This window comes from Mastigoproctus giganteus, chromosome 10 (genome assembly GCF_048544385.1).
Source record: "Mastigoproctus giganteus isolate SK-2022 chromosome 10, ASM4854438v1, whole genome shotgun sequence".
Lineage (NCBI taxonomy): Eukaryota > Metazoa > Arthropoda > Arachnida > Uropygi > Thelyphonidae > Mastigoproctus > Mastigoproctus giganteus.
This window is the reverse complement of record NC_143584.1, coordinates 118,002,105-118,020,341: the sequence shown is the minus strand read 5'-3', so window position 1 is coordinate 118,020,341 and position 18,237 is coordinate 118,002,105. Positions and strand designations below refer to the sequence as shown.

The 18,237-nt window shown below is 40.1% G+C and overlaps 1 protein-coding gene across 1 annotated transcript in view; it reads right to left on the bottom strand.

The window, feature by feature from the left end:
- LOC150079250 (uncharacterized) overlaps window positions 1–18,237 on the bottom strand; it is a 180,275-nt gene that overhangs the window by 80,647 nt on the left and 81,391 nt on the right. The gene's annotated exons all lie outside the window — the stretch shown is intronic.

Genomic DNA, 18,237 nt, shown 5'->3' with positions numbered 1-18,237 from the left:
GCAAGTGTATGAGCTTATGCAGCATCAGCCAAAAAAAAAAAAAAGAAAAAGAAAAAATTACACCATTCCCTCCAAATGCCTGTCCAGTTCCTCCTTAAATTTATTCAAGCTATCAACTTCCACAACGACAGATGGAAGTTTGTTCCAGCAATTAACCACCCGCTGGCTAAAGGCAAATTTCCGCACATCTATTCTACATCTGTTGTTTCTTAATTTGAATTTATGCCCCCTTAGGTTCGTAATCTGAACAAGTGGAAGGATCCCATCAGAATTCAGCGTGTTCAACCCATTCAAGGCCTTATACACCTCAATCAGATCACCGCGCAGGTGCCTAGTCTCCAGCCACTGCAATTTGCACAACTTAAGCCTCTCTTGGTAAGAGGATCCCTCATTCCCCTCACCAATCTTGTTGCCCTTCTCTGTACACGCTCAAGTAAATCTACATCCTTCCTAAAATGAGGCCTCCAGACCTGTACGCAGTACTCAAGGCGTGGCCTGACCATTGCCTTATACAGAGGGACAATCACCTCCTTTTCTCTGCTAGAAAAATTCCTATATATCATTGACAAAGCCACATGACCTGCCCTGGCAGCCTGTCTGCATTGCTCAGAAAACTTCATATCTGACTGCACAATTACTCCCAGGTCTTTTTCATTTTTTACCACCTTAAGTGTAGTACCACACAGTTGGTACGTTTCTCTGGAGTTACTTCTACCCATATGCAGTACTTTGCATTTGTCAAGGTTAAACTTCAGTTGCCACTTCTTAGCCCATCTGCCCAAATTATCTAGATCCTGTTACAGTAGCACACTGCCATTACTGTCATTAACAACCCTGCCAACCTTTGTATCATCTGCAAACTTCGACATTAAGCCTGATATACCTTCATCAATACACAAAACAACAGTGGACCCAACACCGAACCCTGTGTGACTCCACTAATAACATTAGTCCACGAAGAGCAGCGCCCACTGATTTGATTACCACCCTCTGTCTTCTCCCACTTAACCATCCTTTTATCCATTGTAGCATCTTACCCATAATACCATTCTGCTCCAATTTGTACAATAGTCTTCCATGCGCAACAGTGTCAAAAGCTTTCCTGAAATCCAGTTCCTTTGTAACCACATCATAATATCTTATCAAATTTGTCAGACAAGACTTTCCCTTAACAAACCCATGCTGTGTCTGAATTATTGCTGCAGTCTTGTCTAGATGATCCTGCAATGCATCTTTAACCAGTGACTCCATTATTTTACCCGGAACAGAAGTTAAACTAACTGGTCTGTAATTACTCGTGTCACCCTTCGATTCCCCTTTGTGAATTGGGGATACATTTGCACATCTCCAGTCCGTGTGAACCTCCCCTGAGTCCAAGGATGCTCTCATAATTATGGCTAAGGATTTGCTTAGTTGCTTTGCTGCCTCCTTTAACATAACTGGATAGATCCCATCCACTCCAGGTGCTTTTCTTATGTTTAACTTCAACAATTTCTCCTCCACTTTGCTCTCAGTTATTACAAAATCATTAAGTATCCTGCTACAATTTGATAACTTTCTGCCATTTTCAAACCTTAATAATTCCTCATGTGTGAATGTAGATGCAAAATACTCATTCAGTTTGTTTGCTATCTGGAGCAGGATCATCAACAGTCGAACCATCGATGTCAAGTGGACCAATCAGATTCATCCCCTTCCTTTTAGAGTTTATATAAGTAAAGAAATCCTTGCTGTTTTTCTTAGCATCTTTTGCCAAGGATTTCTCGTAATCTGCCTTCGCCTGCCTAACCTCCTTTGTGACCTGATTAGACTAGCTTATATCTGCCATAGGCTTCTGAGTCGCTTGATAATTTATATGCATCCCATGCATTTTTCTTCTCTTAACTGTAACTCCCACAAATGAAGTTTGATTTCAAGAACCATGATGTGATCAAACATCATGGCTCTTGAAATTAAACTTTGTGACCAGCTTATAAATTGTATTTATAAGCTGGTCTTTCACCTAGAGATGCATATTCAACTTATTTAGATGCAGAGTAATTTTTTTTATTATTTTGTTGTTAGTTATTGGTGCAACAGCTTCTGTGGCCATGGTGCACCTTCCAAGGTTTTTTTGCAGTACTCTGATCCAAGCCCGAGGTGGGATTTGAACCCGCGACCTTTGGGTTGCCAGGCAGGCACTTTACCCACCTGGCTAGTCCGGTCGGCCGATGCAGAGTAATGTCAACTAAAAAGGCAAGTCACACATCCATTCATCATCAAACTGAATTACTGAGGTGCCTTACAGTTTCACGAAAGTCTGAATTTCAGCTTTGAGATCGAACATTCACTTCAACATATTCCCTTAGCTTCAACATATTCCCATTGACTTTCAGAATAGTGAACTATAACCTGCACAAGAAGCTGGAAACATCTACAAACCGGCTCTTATCCCAAGTTTATATACGGACAACAATCAACCTATACTAAGTAAACAAGCCAAACTCGACACCTGGAAGAGCTATATATACAATCTGTTCGGCACCAACAGAAAACCGGCAGAAACGCAACAACAAACACAGGAAGACAATCTCCACATATTAACATCTAAAGTTGAACATGCCATCTGAATAACAAAGCCAGGCAAGGCCTGTGGACCTGATCAGATTCATGTGGAACTGCTGAAACAACTAGACTACAGCAACATCCAACAACTAACGAAATGGTTCAATCAAATCTACAACAACAACAACAACATTCCATCCGAATGGCTCCAATCCATCTTTGTGGCCCTACCAAAAAAGGCTACCAGCAGGAAATGCGAAAGACTTCAGGCTGATCAGTCTAATGAGCCAGGTGCTAAAAGTCTTCCTCAAGGTGATTCAGCAAAGGATAAGATGTAAGTGCGAAAGTGCACTAGGAAACACACAGTCGGATTCTGCAGGGGACTAGGCACCAGAGAAGCAATTTTCTGTTTACAAATATTGCTACAAAGGTGCTATGAACATCAAAAAGACGTGTATATATGTTTTATTGACTACAAGAAAGCCTTCGATTCAGTAGACCACGACCGCCTAATTGACCGACTGAGAAAACTTGGGCTTGAAAACAATGATATCAACTTTATTACAACTCTCTACTGGAATCAAACAGCCCGGCTTCGCTATGACAACGACCTGACAGACCCAATTCCAATAAAAAAGGCGTCCGGCAAGGCTGTCCATTATCTCCCATTCTTTTTAACATCTATTCGGAAATGATCTTCGACCAAACACTGGCTGACAAGAACATCGGCATAAAAGTTAACGGACACTACATCAATAACTTAAGATATGCCGATGACACAGCACTAATAGCGGATTCAGAACAAGATTTACAGACCATCTTGAACGAAGTGGACATAGAAAGCCAAGCATGGGGGCTACGAATCAACAAAAAGAAAACAAAGGTGATGAAGGTCAGCAGGACTGCAAGCAAAATCACGATCAAACTAAACGACGAAAAATTAGAGCAAATACACCGCTTCAAGTATCTCGGAGTACTCATTGATGACCAGCTGAACCATGAGGCCGAAATCAAAAGCAGAATTGAACAAGCCAGGCAGGCATTCACCAAATGGAGAACCCTCCTCACCGACAGAAGCTTGAACATCGCTCAAATTACGCACATTGAAATGCTACATCTGGCCAATACTGCTCTACGGTGTAGAAACCTGGACTCTAACATCAGCCACTACAAAAAAGCTCCAGGCCTTCGAAATGTGGCTCTACCGAAGAATGCTGAAAATTCCGTGGACAGCCAAGATAACCAACGTACAGGTCCTGCAGGACATGCACACGGAACGGGACCTGCTCAAAACCATCATCAGCAGGAAATGCAAATACCTAGGTCACATCGCTAGGAACCAACAAAAATATCACCTACTACCACTCATCCTGGAGGGAAAGATCGAAGGCAAGAAACGCCCAGGCAGACCGAAAATGGCATGGCTAGATAACATCAACACCTGGCTTCACATGACAACAGCACAAATTCTACACGCAGCGCTAGACAGAGAACAATATCAAAACGAAGTCGCAAACGCCATTCGGCAGCATTAAAGAAGAAGAAGAACATCCCCAAACTATATGCCCAAGGAAATGAGCATTTCTTGAAACTGTCTGTAGTGGAGGGCTTTAGATCAAATGAAACTATTTTCATGACAGCAGACATGACAATTTCAGTCTTCAACTGAAAGTGTCATGTCTACTGAAACTGAAAGTGTCAAACTGAAGACTTTAAGTCTTCAACCAGGTTCTCCTGGTGGATGATACAGTGATATCTCATTAGGAGTTATTTCCAACTCATGCAGCATCACTTCAAATAACTTGACTAAACCTTCTTGTGTTCCTACCATAGCAAGAGCTCCATTGGTAATCACACATGATATGTTGTTGAGGTTCAGATCAATCAAGGTAACGATTGGGTTTGAACCTTCACGCATGCATAAAAATCACTGGATCTGGTTGTGTCCTTCAGTGGGACTAGGGCAGCTAATTCTTCTTGTATTTAAATCTTCATTGACAACACATACAAAACAAGCTAGATGACCTGTATTGGTGGCATCCGCACTTTCATCGAGTATCAGCGAATAATATTTGAAATTAGAGGCTCAATTTTAGGATATACTCAACACTCATTGGAGGAGAGTACAATACTTCTAGCCATAGATTGCCATGATAAATTGATTTCAGAAAACTGAGCTTTTTTTCTGGGCACATAATCTCAGCATTACAATCAAAACACACTGATAAATTTGCCATCAGAAAAGGGTTTCGATTTTTTAGTAATGATTTCTGCCACTGCATAGTTGGCTTTGACAACAGATTCTGCTTGAGAGTTCATAATTTGGAAGACTGACTGCTAATCCAAAACCTTACTTTTCGATGCAGACAGTTTACCTTCGCAAAATTGTTCTTGGATGCTGTAGAACATAGATGTATTTTTTTTTTTTGGTAGTTGTTGTCGCATAGGCTTCTGTGGCCATAATGCACCTCCCAAGGTTTTTGCAGTACTTTGATCCAAGCCCGAGGTGGGAATCGAACCCACAACCTTTGGGTTACCAGGCAGGCACTTTACCCAGCCGGCTAGCCTGGTCGGCCATAGATGTATGGATTGCATCGTAACATGGGCTAAGGTAAAGAAAGCCAACACGAGAACCACTTCAAAACTACAGAAAACTTATCGGACAAACTCGTTTGTCGCTACCGCAGTTTCACCCTGCATTCTCAGTAAACAGATGGTGCGTGTTATCAGTAGCGGCAGTAGAAGTCGAGAACAATATGATTGACACGTAGGCATGAAGACTATGTAATGATTAGTTTTTGCTCGTTATTAAAAGCAGATTATTGGAGTTCATGAGTGTTTTCTCTATTAAAACAACCACTGATTATTGATTTCTTTGTAGATATTTAAGGTTAGGTTTCCTAACCTAATCTTAAAGGTTAGGAAAAAAGGAAAAGGTTTACCAGAAATTTTGGCTAAAATTCAGAACAGGGTGTGCATTCCAGACTACTGGTTTTTTAATTGTGTGGGTTTATTAATAGACTTTCATTTTTGGCTAGCGAAAAAATGTTATGTTAGTTTACACCACTAATTCAGGAAAGATTCAAGCAGGCTAATGAAAAAGGTTATGTTTCGTTATGCTGGAGTGTGCACCCTATTCTGAAGTTTACCAAGGTTTCTTTATTCTTCATTATATTTCATAACCTGACCTTAAATGTTAGGTTAGGAAATAACAGGAAAAGAAAGAAAGATTCTTTATATATATGTATATCATAACACCAATCAATCACTTAACACTATGATGTTTTGTTCTCACACCAATCAGTACATTGTCTGTCACACCTACGTGTAAATTATTATATCATTCTTGATTTCTGCTACCAATAACATGTGCTATCTGTTTACCAAGAATGCAGGGAGAAACTGTGGTAGCAACAAACCAGTTTGTCCAGTAAGGTTCCTGTAGTTTGCCATGGTTCTCAAGTTTGCTTTCTTTACCTTCGCCGTAATGTCTTTTAACATTAACTCTTTCGTAACAGAAACCAACTCTTCACATAGGCGTCGGTTTCTGTTGTGAAAGAACAGGCCTGTTTTTCATTTCAATGAAAAAAATGTGTCCATTTCTTCTAAAATACTCTCTGTTCATCAGCAACTCCTCTTTTCTTACCAGAAACTGAAGCCATTACTATCAATTTTTTCTACTTTAATGTAAATAACTCTCACCCACTGCAAATTCACATAAATCTATATAAGTAAAACTGAACAGCAAATTGGGAACTCACACTTTTGAATTGACCACATTCATTCTAAAAATGAAAATGCTAACAACAATTGGACTTTGAATATCTGGTGACCAGTTGTGCAACAGTATATGGAAATGGTTCAGTAAAAGTAAGGACCATTTCAAACGTTCAAAAGAAAGGCAAAAAATTTGGAGAAAAGCAAAGGCATTTATGCTATTAACTAATAAAACTAAAGCCCTTTCACACTTTTCCAAGATTCTGTAGCAAACCTTGTCATAATTTGGCAAATGCAGGAAGTACAATGCCATGTATATGTTTGCATAGTCCCATAGTCCATTCTCAAATGACTGCCATTGCTATGATGCCCCACATGATTTCTAATAAGAGGGGGAAATATTTGAAAGTAAAAATGTAAATGTTTGAAAGGTATTTAATTTTATTTGCATCCACTTTTCTGCTGCCTTCGCTTTTCTTTTGAATGTCTGAAATGGCCCTAAAGTCAATTGAGAGGGGCCAATTGCTTATGATTCCTGCAAGAGGTGTGATGGAAAATATTTTTAACAACTGCTTCAGTATGATGTCTACCAAAGAACAGTGGGGGGGGGGTGATCAGGAATGTTGAATACAGGTTTGGTCGAAACCAACTTGGCATACCCTTCCCAAACTGTTTAATGCTTGGAAGAAACTTTTGGTTATTAAACCTTTGGTGCAATTGTTCCATCTGTCTTGCCACCAGTCAACAAGAAGAGTCCACAATCATTTCCTCTCCTCATTATAACCACCATCACAACGAATCTCAATTGATATCCACTTGTATGGCGGTCTATGCCGCAAATAGAAGCATGTTGGCTTAAATACTAAGACCAAATCCAGTGGCAGCCATCTTGTTATCACCCACAGGGCCTCATTTGACAGTTCTATAGGCCATACTGAGCTGTAATATTACCAACTGAATTGCAAATATCTTCCTAATGGTTGCCTTTTGCAATGCACAATCTAGCCAGGTATGTGCACCATAGCTCAAAATTGGCAAGAAGATACAGTCATAAAACAGATTCAGTGCCTTGCCTTTTATCCCCCACTCCTTCCTAGTTACACACCCACCCAATCACACCAAAAAAATGTATGAATCTTCTCAACAATGTAATTGTGAGACAAACCATAACCGCCTGTCAATCTTAACCCCTAGGTATTTGACTATCTTCACATGCTACAGACTGAGTTAGTTAGTTAGTTAGTTATTTGGTTTTAGGAGCATTAGCAACTAAGGCCATATTGCTCTGGGATATGCGGGGGTCATTCCCTGACCTTTCCGCAACCTCCGTATTTGGTGGTGACAGGCTTGAACCCCAGGCTACAGACTGACTCCATCTATTCGACATTGTGGGGTTCTTGTAATAGACAGGTGCCCTTTTAACAACACAGTTTTGCTCTTGATACATGAAATAAAGCCTTCAAACCTAATAATAATAATAAATATTCTCTTTGTATACTCTTAGAAGACCAAATAAATGAGAGGATTTCAGCCAGGACCTTAGAATGGACTGGTGTGCGTTGGCACACCATTCCAGTTCTTCACACACATCGCTATTGTCACATGCATATTTAATTAGTAAAAATAAAATATTTTATTAACGAAGGTTCCATTTTATAAAATTTTCCATTTATACCCCTGTTTACAATTTAATAACTGATGCCATTATTATGAGCATACTTTATTTTTACAGTGCTCATGCACTGTTGATCTGGAAAAATACATTAATGAGAACAGGAATTCTTGGTCTGGCTACCAACTTCTACAAAAATCATGAAAGTTATTTTTTTTAATCACCTCTACTCTTCTCATTCATGATATTCTATATTTGTAGAGCTTTAGCAGCTGAATTAAAATGCAATGTACTGCAAAGTGGAATGTTATATCCCTGCTAGGGTAAAGAGTACAACTTTGGGAAATGAAAACAGCCCCTGATCTCCTACAGCTAAATTTACAGCCATAAAAATAGAAAATTATGCATCTTACTGTAAAATTTTACAGTAAGATGCAAGATTGTAAAGTTGTCACTTATACTCAGGGAACAATATTTCCAATTTTTACTAAACTGACTACATCACACCTCTGATTCCATGTGATATTCATTTTCTCAAACCAAATCAGGATTGAAATTAGAAAAGGTGTCTGAAATCCTGCCCAGACACAATAAGAGGGAGTACATTATAAGGGACTTATCAATAAATCTGGCACTGAGAGTGTGCAAGGCTCATGGAGTAGCTATTTTTCTCAGGATGGTTTGTGCTTGTTAATAGGAGAGACTGTTTTTACAGGTATGGGATACACTGGACACTGCTCTTCGTGGACAAATGGTATTAGTGGAGTTCCCCAGGGTTCGGTGCTGGGCCCATTGTTGTTTTGTGTATTTATCAATAATATCGATCAACGTATATCATCAGGCTTAATATCCAAGTTTGCAGATGATACAAAAGTTGGCAGGGTTGTTAATGACACTAAAGACGGTATGTTACTGCAACATGATCTGGAAAAGTTAGACAGATGGGCTTTTTTTTTTTTTTTTTTTATTGTATGATGTGAGCAATACACGAAGGAACCATTTTTTTCCTGCTTCCTTCGTGTATTGTGGCCGTGAAGTCCAACCAGACAGTGCAGCACCATCATAATATCCAAGCCCGAGGCGGGATACGAACCTGCGACCTTTGGGTTGCCAGGCAGGCACTTTACCCACCCAGCTAGCCTGGTCGGCGGCAGATGGGCTGAGAAGTGGCAACTGAAGTTTAACATTGACAAATGCAAAGTACCATATGGGTAGCAGCAACCCAAGAGAAACGTACCAACTCTGTGGTACTACACTCGGGGAGGTGGAGAATGAAAACGACCTGGGGGTAATTGTGCAGTCAGATGTTAAGTTCTCTGAGCAGCAGTGCAGATGGGCTGCCAGAGCAGGTCATGGAGTTTTGTCAATGATATATAGGAATTTTGCTAGCAGAGACAAGGAGGTGATTATCCCTTTGTATAAAGCAATGGTCAGGCCACACCATGAGTACTGTATACAGGTCTGGAGGCCTCATTTTAGGAAGGATGTGGAGTTGTTAGAACGAGTACAGAGAAGGGCAACAAGATTGGTGAGAGGAACAAAGGATTGCGCTTATGAAAAAGGCTTAAGTTCTACAAGTTGTAGCATCTGGAAACTAGGTGATCTGATTGAGGTCACCTCAATCACACCTCAAACAGATCACCTGCGAGGTGATCTGATTGAGGTGTATAAGGCCTTGAATGGTTTGAGCAGGCTCAATGCTGACAGGATAATTCCGCTTGCTCAGACCAAGAACCTGAGGGGGCATAGATTCAAATTGAGGAAAGACAGTTGTAAAATAGATGTGCAGAAGTTTGCTTTTAGTCAATGGGTAGCTGATTGCTGGAACAGACTTCCATCTGTTGTTGTGGAAGTTCATTGCTTAAATAAATGTAAGGCTGAACTAGACAAACATTTGGAGTGGCCGGATGGGTGAAATGGGAAGGGTTTTTTTTACTTTTATTTTTTTGGCTGATACTGCATAAGCATAATGCATCATTTCTTGCATCGTGTGTCTCAACTTAATGCTAATGTTGCTACAACAGGATGGCCACTTCCGACAGTTGTCCAAACCAGGAGGAAGTTGGCCTGGCTGAAGGCAAACTTCTGCACAGCTATCCTGCAAACATTCTTCCCCAATTTGTCACCTCACATGTAGTCTGCGCTAACCCCAGGGACTCACATCTGGTGAGTATGGGCTTGGCACACCCAGGGTCCTGAGCTAGATATCATCATTCTTCTCTTCCTTGGCGATTCTCTTCTACTTCTCTCTCTCTCTCTCTCTCTCTCTCTCTCTCTCTCTCTCTCTCTCTCTCTCTCTCTCTCTCTCTCTCTCTCTCTCTCTCTCTCTCTTGGGTAACTTAGAATTTTTTTTTTTTTTGGCTGGTGCAGCAAAAGCCTCAGGCTTCCTTGCACCATATGCCTAATGATAAGAGGAAGAATGCCATCTGCACTGAGCTTGCTCAATCCATTCATGAAAAAAAAAAAGAAAGTTCAAATGTTTCTCTTTAATCCATATAAATATTTCCTTAATTCTTTATTTCATCATTTTCATAAAATTTGGTTTGTATCCTAATTATTAAGCTTCACCTCCACAAAATCTTGACATCAAAACATTTATTTATCAAGTGGGTACTGTCCATCTTACCCTGAAGCTCTTTTCATCTAACAAATCTCTTTACCCTTTCGTTGAAGTCAACCTATTAGAGGGTGGTTCATAATTCTTAATCCTGAGTGATCACTCCCTCTCTTGCACTATAAAACAGTCACATCTTGCCAGTTCAACTATCCTAGTCTAGCATTCTACTTCAAGCTCTCTCTGTCTGTCTGTCTGTCTCTCTCTCTCTCTCTCTCTCTCTCTCTCTCTCTCTCTCTCTCTCTCTCTCTCTCTCTCTCTCCATCTTTAGATTTTTTTTTCTTCCATATTCCCACCTCTTCTGAGTAAACTTACTATAATTTTCTATGTTTTTTGTGCACCTCCTTTCAATAACACAAGATGGTCCTCCTTGTGTTTTCTAAATTTAAATTCAAATCTACTCAATGTTCCTTGTGGACAATTTCTCGTAAAACTTTCTTTTGTAATGAATTTAATTTAAAGTAATTTATCTTAACTTAATGCCAATATTGTAATAAAATTCATTAATGTAACTTCATAATGCAATCCTGTCATAGTCCTACAATTGATAATTTGATTTCTTTCATGTTTTAATTTCCCCTATAGGCCTGATGGCAGTGTTCAATCGAGCCTCGAAATGTAGCCAAAGTACTGAGTGTAAATTGATGCGATTCACTTCAATAAACATTTAAAACTCTATCACATGGTGTAATAGTGTTTTTAATTTCCTTTAAATCATAGTTTATGCATATAATTTACATTATTATAAAAATTAACGAATTGAACATTGGGTATCGTAATTTAACGATTTCCATTACTGGTTACTGAAGCACACGGAAAGACTGAAATATTTTTCTTTTTTTTTGTTCTAGGAATATATTTCATCCCACCACCATTTATACGATAAAATGTTAATAGATCCCTTGACATAATTTTAAACTATAAAAATTATTTTAACAGAAAAATCTACCTTCAGTAAGGGTGTATTTATTCTGCCTTTATGATGTTTAGCATTAGCATTAGTAGAGGCATTTGATGCAAGAAAGCAAGCTTATGCAGCATCAGCCACAAAAAAAAAAAAAAAAAAAACGCTTCCACTTCACCCCTCTGTTCGTTCGAAATACCTGTCCAGCTGAGCCTTAAACTTATTTAGGCTATCAACTTCCACAACAAGGGATGGAAGTCTGTTCCACCAACCAACCACCCGCTGGCTAAAGGCAAATTTCCGCACGTCTATCCTACATCTGTCTTTCCTCAATTTAAATTTATGCCCTCTCAGGTGATTATTCTGAGCGAGAGAAAGAATCCCATCAGCATTGAGCATGCTCAAACCATTCAAGGCTTTATATACCTCTATCAGATCACCTCGCTGGTGCCTAGTCTCCAGACACTGTAATTTGCAAAACTTAAGCCTTTCTTCGTAAGAGCATCCCTTTGTTCCATTCACTAATCTTGTTGCCCTTCTCTGTACTCGTTCCAGCAGCTCTACATCCTTCTTGAAATGAGGCCTCCAGACTTGTATACATTACTCTAGGTGTGGCCTGACCATTGCCTTATACAAGGGAATAATCACCTCCTTATCCCTGCTAGAAAAATTCCTATATATCATTGACAATACTCTTGCATAGATGAGCTACTCTTGCAGCCCATCTGCACTGCTCAGAGAACTTCATATCTGCCTGCACAACCACCCCCAGGTCCCTTTCATTCTCTACCACTGTCAGTGTAGTACCACAGAGTTGATACGTTGCTCTGGGGTTGCTGTTTCCCATGTGTAGTAATTATTATTATTATTATCTGTTTATTTCCATAAGGAACCACCCCGGGACGGCAAAGTGCCAGGAGGGTGCTAAGTACATATCAGGGTACGAGATACTATGTGCAATTGGTTACACATACTGTGCACGTAGTCTCATCCCAAAATATTGTGTACACATTTTATGTTTAATACATACATTTTATGTTTAATACATACAGTATTTACACATTTATGATTGTGTACAAACATTATACAGCTCATATATTTACAATTCACTAATAATTCCACATATAACTTAACTATTTACATAACTGTTACAGAAGGTGTATTTTTCCGGTCAACAATTATTATTGTTCTTAAAGTAGAAAGTTTCTCTTTTACTCTCAATTCGTTGGTACTTTGCAGCCGATTCATATTTCGGTAAATCTGTACGAATTCTGGAAGATCTCTTTCCGGTATGTTGCATCCTCACACAGTTTTTCAGCATCTATGTGTAGTGAGTTAAATATTTTCGCTGTATTTGATGGGAAGAATCTTTGCAGGCTACTAAGATTGTTTAGGACTGGACGGAGTGGATTATTTACTTCCCCGCAACGTTTAGCAGTGGCACGCGGTTTGACTAGAATATTATCCAGGACTGGAGCATCTACTCTGCCTGTGAGCATTTGTGCGAGAGTGTGTATGTTCCTGTTAATTGTCCGCTGCATCCAGGGTACGATGTTAAGGTTTGAGTAGAGCATGGCCCTTGAGATAGTAAAAGGGTGGCCAGCAACTCTGTTAAGCCATCGCAAGAACCAGTACTCAATCCCAAGGACGGACTTATAATGTGAATCTGGAGCTGATGACCAGATTTGCGAGGCATACACTGCAATTGGCAGGACACACATTAAAATGTACTTGGTCGCTAGATGATGATCACTAATTCCTACCAGTTCCTGTCTAGTAGCCCATAAAGCGCCGAATATTTTTGTCTTCATATGGGCGAAGTGTTGAGTAAAGGTGAGTCTGTCATCCCACTTAAGACCTAGGTCCAGGTGAGAGTGCACTTTTTCAACGCTAGACCCGTTCACAGAGATCGAGATGTCATTTTTATTCTGCTTGTAAGTTATGGTCATTTGGGCAGACTTCTGTGCATTAATACGGAGCCCGATGCAATCCAGGTAGCTCTCAAATTCTCGGATTGTGCTATTTGCCATCTGGCAAATACTTTCTGCTGATTCATGGTCTTTGGAAGTGATGAAGAATTTTACATCGTCAGCATATGTTATAAAGTCATGGTACTGTGCAAGAAACGGCTCCAGGGCGGCCGCGAAAAGGGTAGCCGAAAGAACTCCCCCTTGTGGCACTCCTCGCGAGATGGTAAAGTATGATTGTAGCTTTTGGTGCTTAACAGTAAGTTTTCTATGTTCTAGCAGGCTGGTTATTATAGCTAACAAGTTTCCTCTTACATTAAAATAATTCCTTAAAATCACAATGAGCGCTGGAGTTGAGACGTTGTCGTAGGCTGCGGAGATATCCAAAAAAATAATATCAATTTGTTTTTTCTCATTTAGTGCTCTCTGCACGCGAAAAAGGGTTTCCAGTAAGTTTGTTATTGTTGATCTCCCCGAAATGACTGAGTGCAAATGTGGTGGTCTATTGCTAAAGCAGTGTTGATTGATGGTGGGAAGCATTGCTTTTTCGAAAACCTTCTGTAGGGTGCAACTAACAGAAATTGGTCTGTAATCCTTAGCCGATTTTGGGTGTTTAATCTTTGGTATTGGGGTTACAATGTAATTTTTCCAAGCTTGCGGGAAAGCTCCTGACCTGATGATTTCCTGATAGATGTGCAGTAATAGATCTATTATTAATGGGCTACTTATTTTAAGGATGAACATTGGAAATTTGTCTGGTCCAACAGTGGCCTTATTGGGCAGATCGTTGATTGCTTTCATTACGCTCTCTTTGGTGATTTGTATTTCACTCAATGGAGGTCTTGTTGGTTCCTCTCTTGCCGAATAGTTTCGCTTGTTTATATCTTTCAGGAATTCCAAAATTTTGTTACAATTATCAGTGTTTTTAATTTGATTCAGTCCGTGCAGGTTACCAAAAGTGTTATTAGCCCATTCCTTGAAAATGCATTCGGTCATATTTTCGGTGCTATTTCTATTGCTAGTAATTCTTTTTGCTCATTTTAGTTTGTTACGAACAACACTGCAGTGTACCTGTCGTTTTGCTTTGATGAAGTGTGCTCTTTCCTTCTTATAACGCACGTGATCGGCGGGATGACCCGTTCTTTGCCATTTTCTATACAGTTTTTGCTTCCTGAGGAAACTTGCTTTCATTTGTGGGTTGAACCATTCTTTTGTTCTCTCAGATATTTTGATTTCTTTTGCTGCTCCTTCCAATCCTATTTGGTAAAGCTTTTTAGTGATCATTTCTAAAGCTTCGTCTACTGGCTTTTCTTGCAGGTCGTTCCAGTTGTAACTAGTCAGGTGACTGAGAATGACTTCTGGATTAATATACTTCACGGAGAAAAGATACTTACTTTGTTTTATCCAGTTCGTGTGCTTACCCTGCATGTTTTTATGCATCTTCAGTGCTGCTTCTATTTCAATGGGATTGTGGTCCGACTTAAATTTTTTGCAGTTTTGCGCTAGTCTTATGTCTAAGGACCTATGATACAACAGGTCAAGTTGCTGCATTCCCCTTGTCACTGGTGTCGGAAGTTGCATTAAGTGCAAAGCACCCAATGTAGTATCCAGCTCTTTCTTGGCCTCCCTGTGTTTCGGAAAAGGCAGATTAAAATCCCCCGCTATTATTGTGTCGACTGATGACTTTAGATTTGCAGCAAGCCAAGCATAGAGTTCGTTTCTTGTCTCCTTTGTGTGCTCAGGTGGGAGGTATATGATGCATAACTGTATTTTCATATGCTCTTTTGAAAAGGTAACGCAAATCCCTTCAAAGTTGTTTGAATTGGTTTTTCTTTCTCTTATAGGCTGGTATTTATTTTGATAGCAAATTATAACTCCTCCTCCTCACCTATCTGTTCTTCCAGTTCCCACACATTTGCAGTTTGCTGCCGCAGTTAGCCGATCTAACTGTTTTCCATTTCCCAACCAGGTTTCTATTAGGCAAATGAAATCCAGGTCCTCGTACATCATCATCGTTTGTAAGATGTGAAGCTTATTTGAGATGCTCCTCACGTTTTGTGCAAACAAGTGGATGTGATGTTCTGCATCCCCAGCTGGGGGGAGTTTTTTTGATTGCTATTGAGCCCAATTCCTCGAATCATTTTTAACCCGTGGTCTGGCCCATCTGTCTCTGTAGGGCTTGACTAAGGTACCTACTGGCCAGGCATTTACGTCTTGTAGGCAAGTTGCTTTATGTGGTGGACAAGAGATTATAAAGGAGGAGTAAGCTGGGTGTCGTGTTTTCACTTGCTTTACTTCTACAGTTATCCCATGTTCGCCCTCACACATGGCTTTAATGTTTCTGGGCTGTGTTGTGGGCCCCAGCCTTGATACAAAAATTTTCTCTCTGGTTGCAACGGAAGTAATGTTGTAGATTTCAGAAAACCGTTTGTTTGTTTCAGGTGTGCTACTGGAAGATACGTTAATACATTCTCTGCGAACTGGATTACGTCGTCGGCCGTCCTCGGCCAGAGTAGGCATGAAATTTTGAGATGGGCGGGTATTTCCACCCTCAAAAGTGTTATGCTTTTTAGGTAGCTTAGCGATGTGCGCATAGGCGAGTGGGTTTGCAGGAACATGATCTGAGGGGGAAGATGTAACTCTGGCATTCATACTCTTGGAATACATGCATGCCCCAATCATTTCAGTGGATTCCTGTTGTCCTAATTTTTCTGAGACTTCTTTATTTTGGTTTCGACTTTTCCTAGTGGAATGTGTGGAGCCATTTTCTTGTGCTGCCCCTAAAGCTTCACTGGGTTTGGTACTATTGCTTGCGAGGTCCTGCTGCAAACAGACAGTTCTCGGCTGGACTTGAAGGTCATATATTATTTGGCTGTCTTGTAGTTTTGCAATTCGTTCTGATATGTTTCCCCCCAAATGCAATTCGTTTCTTGTTGTCTATTTGTGATTTTCAATGCTTTCAATCCTCTTGTGCAGTCCCTGCATATCACCACTTTTCTTTGGGTAGCTCTGCCTCGCATAGCAAGTTTCGTCAGTTACGGGGGCATCTGAGCCACTTGTGCAACAAGGACTGATTTAAAGCAATCTAGCTTTTCCTCTAGTCGTTTAAGGGTGTGCAATATTCTACTGTTTTGTTCTTTGAGAAGAAAATTCTCTTCCTGCAATTCCTGTAGCATTTTATGAACAGGGATTAAATTGCTCGCGAGGTTTTCAGCGTATTCCACAGCCTGCATCGAAAAGGGGCTGATGCAGTCTGCAAGGATATCCTTTAATTCCGTACGCGAGACGTATTCTTTACGGTTCTCTTCTTGCCTTTCCTTCAGGCTATGATTGCTCCTCTGTCTAGCGGAAGCCCCTTCAGAGTGCTCGCAGTCTTCCGGGCAAATATCACATCCCAAGATTTCCAAAATTGATCCTTCAGGATGGCCCAAGATGCCATTTCCAAGGTCAGTCTGCGAGAGGCTTACTCTTGTTGCTTGTTCAAGATCATTAATCTGTTCTTCGCAAGAATTTTCACAAATGACTTCATTAGGTAATTCTTTATTATTTTTCCCTGTTTGTTGCCTACAAGCGTCACATTCAAACTTGCGTTTTCTAGTTTTGCTTAATCTCTTAATATCTACCGAAGTACAATCAGGCTTATTGCAATAGCTTTTGTGACAATTAACGCATTTAATTATGAGGTCATCATTGGTCAGACAAATGCAGCAAGTAAGCGGCACGGCTGATGCGTTGAAATCTGTCATTTTGAAATGTAAACGGGAGACGGAATTTCAGTAATTTCGAGGCAGGTAGTCTATAGTACAACAAGATAGGGCACTTCTATCCTTCGATGACTAGCTGCTGAAGTATGCAGGTGGGAGTGGAGGAGGTTTAATCCCTAACTTTGTCTCTGCTTAACCTTGTTCAAAGCTTAAATGCCGTATTGCCTCAAGCAGAATATTGCTATGTTCCGCTGCACTGAATCACTATAAACCAACAGCTCGTTTCAACTATTACGTGAAGTATGAATGCTTAAAATCAAGATTAGACATATTACCTGTCTAAGCAAATTCTATTGGGAACGAGCAATATCATTCAAACCCCAGATTCTTATTTTTAAATTGAAATAGTGAAACCACTAAGCCTAATTATCAACAATGCGTATGTGATTACAGCAAAAAGCGTTAGCATGCGGTCAGCAGAATGCTAAGCCTAATGAGATTAAGTAGATAACGAGAGGGTTCTCACAAGATAACTCTGATAATGACAAAATTTTCTCACCCAAATAATCCGCTTACTTAGTTCTTTCAGCTGGCACACTTTTCCAGTGGAAGAAAACACTTTAAACACATTAAATAATTCAAAATTCAGGAGCTCGAGAAATCGTGGCTACACTAAATGACGGCCGAAACAATCTCCTTTACATTTGTACTTTACATTTGTCAATGTTAAACTTAATTTGCCACCTCTCAGCCCATCTGCTCAACCTTTCCAGATCCTGTTGCAGCAGCATAGTGTCAGTAGTGTCCTTGACAACCCTGCCTACCTTTGTATCGTCTGCAAACTTCGACATTAAGCTTGATATACCATCATCAATATCATTTATAAATACAGAAAACAATAATGGACCCAACACTGAGCCCTGAGGGACTCCACTAATAACATTAATCCACGACGAGCAGTGTCCATTGATTACCACTCTCTGTCTTCTCCGCCTCAGCCACCCCTTTATCCACAGCAGCAATTTGCCTCCAATGTCACACTGCTCCAATTTGTGCAGCAGTCTTCCATGTGCAACAGTATCAAAAGCCATTCTAAGATCCAAGTATATAATATCAAAGTTATTCCCTGCATCCATTTCCTTTGTGACTGCATCATAGTATCCAATCAAATTGGT